This window comes from Rhagoletis pomonella, unplaced genomic scaffold, assembly GCF_013731165.1.
Source record: "Rhagoletis pomonella isolate Grant_MI unplaced genomic scaffold, Rhpom_1.0 Rhpom_scaffold_00003, whole genome shotgun sequence".
Classification (NCBI taxonomy): domain Eukaryota; kingdom Metazoa; phylum Arthropoda; class Insecta; order Diptera; family Tephritidae; genus Rhagoletis; species Rhagoletis pomonella.
In genome coordinates, this window is record NW_023458557.1 from 100,106,973 (window position 1) to 100,116,102 (window position 9,130).

The 9,130-nt window shown below is 32.6% G+C and overlaps 1 protein-coding gene and 1 long non-coding RNA gene across 11 annotated transcripts in view; one reads left to right on the forward strand and one right to left on the reverse strand.

Moving 5' to 3' along the window:
• The window catches only part of LOC118735985, a 310,322-nt gene that overhangs the window by 233,672 nt on the left and 67,520 nt on the right, over positions 1–9,130 (forward strand). For both annotated transcript variants that reach the window (XR_004992665.1, XR_004992664.1), the window contains exon 2: positions 4,742–4,789. This is a non-coding gene — a long non-coding RNA (uncharacterized LOC118735985). The remainder of the gene's footprint in view (positions 1–4,741; positions 4,790–9,130) is intronic.
• LOC118735978 overlaps positions 1–9,130 on the reverse strand; it is a 154,016-nt gene that overhangs the window by 103,356 nt on the left and 41,530 nt on the right. The gene's annotated exons all lie outside the window — the stretch shown is intronic.

Genomic DNA, 9,130 nt, shown 5'->3' on the forward strand with positions numbered 1-9,130 from the left:
CTGTTTTTCATGGCAGAAATACACTCGGAGGTTTGCCATTGCCTGCCGAGGGGCGACCGCTGTTAAGAAAAAACCTGTTTCCTATTTTTTTTTGCATAACATAACTTAGCCTAACAAAATATAACATAACACAACATAACATAACATAAAAGAGCACAACATACCGTACCATAATATACCATATCTAACATGACAAAACTCTCTCTTCAATTTTATCTTTACCTTTGTCTCTATCTTTGTATCTCTATCACTCTCTTTTTATCTTCGTCTCTATCGGATTTTATCTTTATGTTTATTTTTGTATTTATTTTTTAATTTTTATTTTTAGTGTAAATTTGGGATTGATTTTTTCGCTTTACTTTAAACTAATTTGAAATTTGAGTTATTTTCTGCACATCAGCTTCAATATACCTTTCTATTTTCTTAGAAGTAAAGTTTAGCTGTACTTAAAAGGGGTGTAAAGAAAATATGTGTGCCTATTTGTGTATACTATATAAAAGATTTGTAACATGCAGTTTCGAAAATCTTGTTTCTCATTGGAAATTTGTTTGTAAAATCGAAGCGATGAATTCTTAAAACCAATGAAATGCAAATTTGTTTCCTTGAAATTTGAAAGTATTTTCGTTCATAATTTTCGGTGATGAAACGCATCGTTGCACTTTTCCACACCACGATCAACGATTTTAAATTTTTTTGTTGTAATTTTCCTTAAACTCGGTAGGTAGAATATTTTAATGAGGTCTCATCTGAACTCGACTGCATTGCCAGAAGCGGTATTAGCAGTTACTAAATTCAACGGAATTCGCACACGACCGCAGCCACCAAAGTGTTGGCGAAAGCGAATGATTTATACAAATGTACATATGCGTGAGTGTATGTGAATGATTTTTCGCTTCATCTGCATGGTATAAGCTTGGCTCAGCGTGTGGTTTCCTTGCAGAAATAATTACTACATGCATACATGCGAGTTCATTCGTTCGTTTGTTCGTACGCCCGTTCGTTTTAATTACCACACATTTTGTAATTGCCTACTGATTTATCATGGAAATTGCAAGACTTATTTATTGCGTGGAATATTTGCATGCAGAATTCATATTAAAAATGGTAAGTAAGTTATGAAATATGTGTTGAGGCTTCTCACTTTTAATTTAATTGAATTGCAAAATATTTTCGAATCTGTATTTCAGATTAAATATTATATTTATGTGTATGTTTGTAGTTATTTATCATGGCAATACAATATGGTTTGCCTACACTAATGGCCGACTGTTGCTTGGACTCACACACATACTTACATATGTATGTACATACGTAAACTTAGTAGCCTATCGTTAGGGGCATTATTTCAGACACTTAAAATGAAAATATATACGTACTTCAAAATGCGAGAAAAACATGAATGCCATGCTGGAGAATAAAAACCTTAAATTCAAAAATAGCACATATGTATGTATGTATGTACATATAATTATTCAAAAAAATTTAATGCTTTTCTGCCGCAAATACATGGCACGAAGGAGGTACATAAAATACAGTTAAAAACGTAGATATGTGGTACGTAGGGTTATACATTTTTTTTTTTTTGTGTAAGGCAACATTTTGGCAAATTGGAAAAGCAATCAGGGGTAAAGTGAGCCACTCAAAGAATCTCTCAAAGTCTTATGTAAAGTTGAAAAATGACACGACACTTCAGACAAGCAGCAAGCAGCCAGCAAGAAGAAAAAGTGCTAGCGAGCTAGTAGATAGCAGCGATAACAATAGTCAGCATTTTCCAACTTATCGCTGTAGCATTTGCTTGCAATATTTTTAAATTCTTCTTTCCCTTTTCTACATTTCTTATTTTTCTTCTCCTTTCTCTTGTTCCATTTTTCCGCTATTTTTCGTCCCTATAGCTATTTTCGGCGCCTTATCCCTCCCACTTCACCTTCGATTTCTTGTCATAGCACACTTGACATTGTGATTCTTCTCTCGTTTTCCTCTCTTTCCCCTCAGTCAAACATACTTTTGTTCTTGCCAATTTTTCGCTCCTATTTCCGCCTACAACGTAGTATTATTTATGTACACTCGCTGGCAGTATTGAAAAGGTGTTAACACTTTAATGGTCCTATTCGACACAGATATCGGTGTAAGCGTGGTGCTGGCAAAAAGCGGCGAATTAAATTAAGCTGCATGTCCATGGTATCCTGCTGCGTGTTGCTGTCACTTTTGAGTGGTATTACATTTTTATAAATCGTTGCGCATTTTCGATGCGGTGAGCCGCTAGCAGATAGTAAAAGTTTATTTGTGGTTTTGAAAAAGTAGAGAAGGATCATCATCTGTTTTTTTTTTTTTTTTTTTTTGAAGGGTAGTAAAATATTGTGTTTCTACTGATTGCGGTTGCTTGAAGTTTTTTTTTTGTGAAACCTATAGTGGGTCATTGAAATTGGGCAAAAAGCATTTTCACTAAAAGGGCAGTGAGTTAAAAATAACTGAAGTACAACTTCAGTATTTCGAAATAAAATCAAAACTTTTACACACATACATATATGCTTCGGGAACATCGTGAAAACCCCAAACCCATCTCCCTCTTCACTCTTTAGTGTCCTTTGCGTTTGAAATGAAATTAGATATGTACACTACAAGTATTGTGGCGGTATTTTTCGCCTCCCTGGCATCTTATTCGCTATTGCTTGTCATTTGCCGCGCTTGCTTTGGCATAATCAAAGTTTAGAAGTTATCCGATAGCAGACATGTAAATGTTTATGTGCAAGTTGGAGCGTACAAAAAAAGTGCAACAAAGTGGAAACATGAACGAGAAAGGTAACGCCAACAAAAGCGATTTCCTACAAAGTACGTATGTACATAAGTAAGTAGTTATCTTTAAATTGTACTCAAATGGGCGTAAGTGCTTGTCGCTGACTTTATTTTCGCACGCCTCCTATGCAATCAGGCGCGCAACTGACCGACCCCTTTAACTCATATTTCAACTCGTACCCCGTTCATTCAGTGTCGCTAGTCTGAAAATTTGAAGCAAGTTGAGTAGAAAATTGCACAAAACTAAACATCTCAAATTTGTTCAAAGCTGTTTGCACTTTATTTCTAATTTTCTAAAATTGCTCACGCGTATGTGTGTGTTTGTACTCTTGGAGAAAATTTGAAAACTTTATCTTCTACTATTATCTCCTGATTGACATTTGCAAAAGTTGTTTTGCTGGTAACAAAAGTTTTTTTTTTTGGGGAAGATGACAAGCTACTTATGTTTGATGAGCTTTTGTTAATGAGCTAAATATATTTAGGTGGTTTGAATAAATCATTACACGTTTCGACCGACTCACTTCCATTTCAAAATTGACTTATTAGGCGTGGTCATGAATGTCACTTCTGTATTGACAACTTTTATAAACAACCTGAAAAATCTTTGGCCTCCTGACTTGTATTAGGGCCGCTTACATAATTTGTACATATGTATGCGAATACTTAGCTTAGCTTAAACGCAAATCATTAAGTGGTAACTTTTAACAAAGGTACGCTTTTCAAGTGGTATTATATGTATATGTATGTATGTATCTACATATAAATACATACATACATGTACGTAAATCTGTCATTTAAATTAATGACTTATGTTTTTGTTCAGTTTTTGCAATTAGATAATTTATTAATTATCTAATTGATGGAGAAAATTAGAAAATTGGATTTTGCTGGAAAATATGTGGTAAATCATATCTTACCGGTAAAAATATATGTATAACAATTTTTAATCAGTGTACACAGTTACATGGGTCACAAAATTTTGCTAATAAGCAAATAACGGTCGCCCGGAATCTTCAAAATTCGAAACAAATCAACTGCTGCTTCTAAACTTTAAATTGTATTCCCCTTTTTGGTTTTTTGAATAGGATGAAAATAAAGTTCAGTTTTAAAATCTTTTTTTTATTGGAAGATTTTATGAAATTTGTTCCCAATTTTAAGCTTCAGAAAACTGTTAAGCTTATGTCAAACTAAAAATATAGATTAATTACATATATATATAGCCAAGAAAGGAAATTCTCCAAAAGTATACTTTAAAATGTTTTGTACAGTTCAAGCGTTTCCCACACCAAGTTTTTAGCTCATTCATGTAAAAGTGTAATAAGTATTTTGTAAAAATTTCAATGTCTCGACTCTTCTTTTGGCTCCTTTTTTGAGGCTCAAGTGCTAGAACTTTATCGTGCTAATGTTTTACGATAGTTGTCTGAACAAAATTATTATTTTTTTTTGTAAAATGTGAGTTTTTATATATTTGACTCATAGCTTTCTCTAACTTTTTCTCTGTAACCTAAAAAAAAAATTTCCGTATCTACATGTGACCTATTTACATAAGTGCAGTGAGGAGAAAAAATGAGCCCACAATCCACAAAAGTTTTCATAAAATTTTGATTAAAAAGTTCACCACCTTAATGTACATTTGTTGAATTTTTGTAAGTTTTGTAAAAAGTTGGAAATTTTGCTTAATATGGGTTTGGTTGAAGCATGAATCATATAAAAAAAAAAACAACAACAAAAAAACTTTAGCTTTAAAAACCTTGCAAATGTTTAAGAAAAATCGACATGTTTTAATTTTTGCTCCACACTGTATATCCGCATGCATAAGAATCGAACACTCTTTTGCTTATAACAATGCTTTTTATTTTATTTATTCATGTAATTTATGTACATATTTCTATGAATGACCAAATTCCGACTACCTAATCAAGTTAATTTAATTTGTGGTTCTTTTCAGGTGCAGGCACACACAGAGAAAATCATTGAAAACTGAAATTATGAAATGGTGAGTCCTCTTCAAGAATTCTTCATTAACTTTAAAAAATTAATTAATTATTTTCATACGTTTGTATGTTCGTTAATGCATATAATCAAAAGAAAAAATTTCCCTTTGTTCTTTTACTATATTAGCCACGATTAAATCTATTTGTGCCACTCAACCGCACGAACATTTTGCCTAATTGAATGTAATTGGTCGCAAGTGGTTCGCCAACTCATATGTGTAGTAGTGTTCTCTATGATACCATCAGCGTGTGTGTTTGGATGTTCATACATACAGTGCCGGCCACTTAAATGACACCCTTGTTTGATCCTCAGTGTTGACAGTTTCAGTTGTAATCTTCATCAAGTTTTTTTTTTTTTTTTTTAATATACCATATTCTTTAATAAAAACCACGTACTTAAATCCGTTTTTAAAACTTTATAATAATTAAACAAGTTTCTACAAGCCGTTCAATTTTAAACTTTTAAAATTTCAAACTTTTTATTTACTATAATAATGAGCAAATTGCACTCTAATATATTTAAAACAATGTCAATGCCAGCTAAGTGCTAAGAATGTTTGAAATTTGTTGAATTTTTAAATGTTGCGTAAAGCTTGAAAATTTGGATTTACATGGTCTTTGTTATAGAATAAGCTATAGTTTTATAAAACTTAGTGAAAATTAAATAAAAGGAAAAGTAAAACTCTCAATACTGTAGTAGTATGTAAAGGGTTACTTTTAGTGCTGCCAAGTGTACAGAGTAGATTCTAACTAATACATTGCCAGTACTTTTGCGTAGACTTATGAGTGAGGCCACCATTTTGTAATTTCAAAAGAAGGAGATTAAAGACATTGTTTGATAATTGGACAAAGCGGCCGGACGTATTTTTATTTTCCATTGCGTGCTTGCACATATTTGCGTTTTTCTGATTGCAAGTTGTTGAAGATAAAAAGGAGACGGTAATCAAGTGGCCGGCACTGTTTGCAGTATTCAACAATATTTCTCAAGTTGAGTGTTTTTGCTAATTTCATAAAAAATATCGTTCATACTTAACGCTCGTATCTTTTTCGTGCAAAAAACTCTATATGTATTACTGCGCAAAAATTTGTTTCGCACTATCTCTATTCATGGGCGTACGCAGGCCCCCAAAATTCTAAATTTTCATTGCAAGTTTCTTGCTTCCTTTTATGTATTGCATAATTAATTTACAATTCAAATATTAATTCAATAAATTAAAACCTTAGAGGTCTTGACATCCATTTCGGTCGTTTTGGTAAACTGCTTGTTGTTATTTGATAATTTTGTCAATTGTGAACGTTGTTTTCAGCTTAGGCACTCCACACATTAAGCGCCACATCATAGTAGTTTAATCGTTTCGGCATTCTGAAGTTTGAAGCTTTTATGCCAAACACATGTATTTCAACGAAGCGCTGTACATTACGATTCATAATCATGTTTTCGCCTAATCATAAAAGCTTCATGAATCGAAGCGCCCAACATTGGACAAAAACCTTGGAAATCCAAATTTCTAACTTTGTACAAAAATTAAAAAAAAAGAAATTAACAAATTCACAGCCGTAATTTTCTAGTTTGGAGTGTCTGAAAAATATCGTTGATTTTTGAAATTTTTTTTGGCGTTGTCACATATTTTCTTCCATACAACAACAATTTGTTTTGTATGGAAGAAAATAAAAAAAATCATCTGCATATTTTTAGATAAATAATAACAATAAATTATAACAAATTAATAAAAAAGTTTGTTGTTGTTGTACAATTTTCTTGAATTTTTCTACAAAGTTTTAAATTTGGACTTCTATGGTTTTTCTTATATCGCGACCCTATTACTTTTCACATGATTATAGATCTTTCTTCCCTTTTGAGTAAGTCAGACCAAAGTTTTACACTACTTACTACGATTTGCTGTCGCCTCCCTGCGGGAAATGTATCTAACTGTAAGCTAACTTTAAGTTGATTAGGAAGGAGCTAAAAGTCACCATTAAACATCTGTATATTTTCTTTGACGAAAGCTAATTTATATTTCTATGGCGATGGCCGCGAAATAGTCAAGAGTGGTTACCTCTGCATTTGATGTAACTAACTTGTAACTGACTGCTTTCAATAGGAAAAACAAAATATTAATTTTTTTTTTAATTTTTTTTTATTTTTTATTTATTTTATTACAATTCATATTTGTTTACTTATCCTGCTGTAGATGGTGGTTCCATATTCGAACTCCGTCAGACATAACTTCAAAATAATAAATGAAATTTCGATCTCCCTTTTATTTGTCCTCAATTCGAAAAAGTATTTGCGAAGTGCAGGATATTTAAATAGAAACGCGTTTAAAGAAATCAATCTCCTGCATTTCTTGTCAACTAGTTTCAAGTTAGCTTTTTGTAGATAACTACAAGATATATATATATATATTATAGAAATCCCGCAAAAGCGGATTGTTTGCGTGTGCGATTATACATGTGTATGTATGTGTATGTATATGGATGGCTACCCAGTAAACATTGCGGCGAACGTTGCGAATTTGCTTCGATATTCATATTGAAAACAAGCTAATAACCAACCTGAAATAGTATTCCAAAGTTCGTAGTATGTTGGAAATAAATTTGGAACGGGTTTAAAAACGGGAACCAAGTAAGAAGAAAGGAATGGGCTATTTTTATATAAATTCTCTCTTACATTAAAATTTTCCTTGGAGAATGGGCTAGATTTCAAATTTGCAATGAAGATAGAATACATTGAATTACGAAGCCTCTAATTTGCTGGACCAAACTATGTCGCATTCATTGTCGAAAGTTAAACTAAAAAAAAAAAATAGTAGTTTTTTAAACATTTTCGAATTCTGAGTTAATCAAGCCAAATGTTTATTGGGTAGGAATTTCTGCTTTAGATGCCGCTGTTCATTTGTTGGTTAGCTTTTGTTGCCTTTGTGTCATTGTATCTTGTTCTTAGGTGAATTTGCTAATTAATTACAGGATTAATGTATTGTCCAATGAAATGTGTCATGTCGGATGTTTAGTGTTGTTGCTTTGGAATGTTTTCGCCTTGGTTTGCTTTTATGTCACATGCGTATATATAACTATATGGCGGTAAGCATGTGGCAAATGGCAACATTTCCGCTCTAATCACTCGCCACCGCAAGCGAAGGACAGCTGTGTTCTTCTACCTCTTTTTATGGTTGAATTGGCACGCAATCTGCTAGCTGCACTTGACTGGTGGAGCATCATTTTCTGTCTTTTGTATCAGTTATTCTACGTGTGGTGCTCATCTCTGTTTGTATTCATATATATGTATGTATGTGTGTGTGTATTTATTTATGTACGCATTTGTCCATCCGTGGTTCTGCACATAATTACTACAGTGCGACTTACAAAATGTCAACATTTTAATTAATTGCAAGTGACACATGTTTTTCCATAACCACACGCTTTTATCTACATACATACATACTACTTCTGTCACAGATTCTGTTGTTGCGTAAGTACGTCAAGAGTTTTTTTTTGGCAGCTTTGCCGGTATTTTCGATACCAGTATCTTCTGTTATTTATTACATTATTCATGCTTTAGTCTGTTTACTTTTATACTGCCTTGAATTGCTTGTGTGTATTAGTGGAACAAATTTAATTAAATACTTCTGTTAAGTAAGTCACCTTATGGATTTTTCTTTTTTTTTTTTGCTGTGAAGTTGAGTATCTGAAACTAGTTCTTGAAGCGACAAAAACTCGCAGATGAAGATTATTCCAAAACAATCTGGCCGCTATATGAGAGTGGTTACTGCTGCTTACTATGACCTGGTAGACCCCAGATTGGATGTCTGGCTGACGCAGTGTTGCCAGGTCTTCGGCATGAGAAAACGTCCCTCTTGGTCTGAAAAAATGTCATTTCCTACCCAAAAACGTATTTTTCAAATGAATTTACAAAAAATTGTTCTTATTTAAATTTTTATTGAATACAAAGGTACATATCGAGCCCTAACCGCCAAAATAACGTAAGCGCAATTTTTTTCAAAATTTTCTTTTTGATGCAGAAATATTCCTGGAGCATCTAGATGCATTTCTGCATCAAAAAGAAAATTTTGAAAAAAATATCGCTTACGTTATTTTGGCGGTTAGGGCTCGATATGTACCTAAAATATATTAAAATATCATTTCGACAGAGCACAGTTAAAATTTATTGTAAACTGGTTTGAGATCGTTAATATAAAAATCATTTTTTACATTCACTTGTGATCAACTGATTAAGTCATCAACATTTTGATCGATTTTGGCTGTTTCCCTTTCGTTTATTTAATGTTGATTATTTTTCCATAAAAGCCAAGCTCATTAACAAACAAAATATAAATCCACAAAAA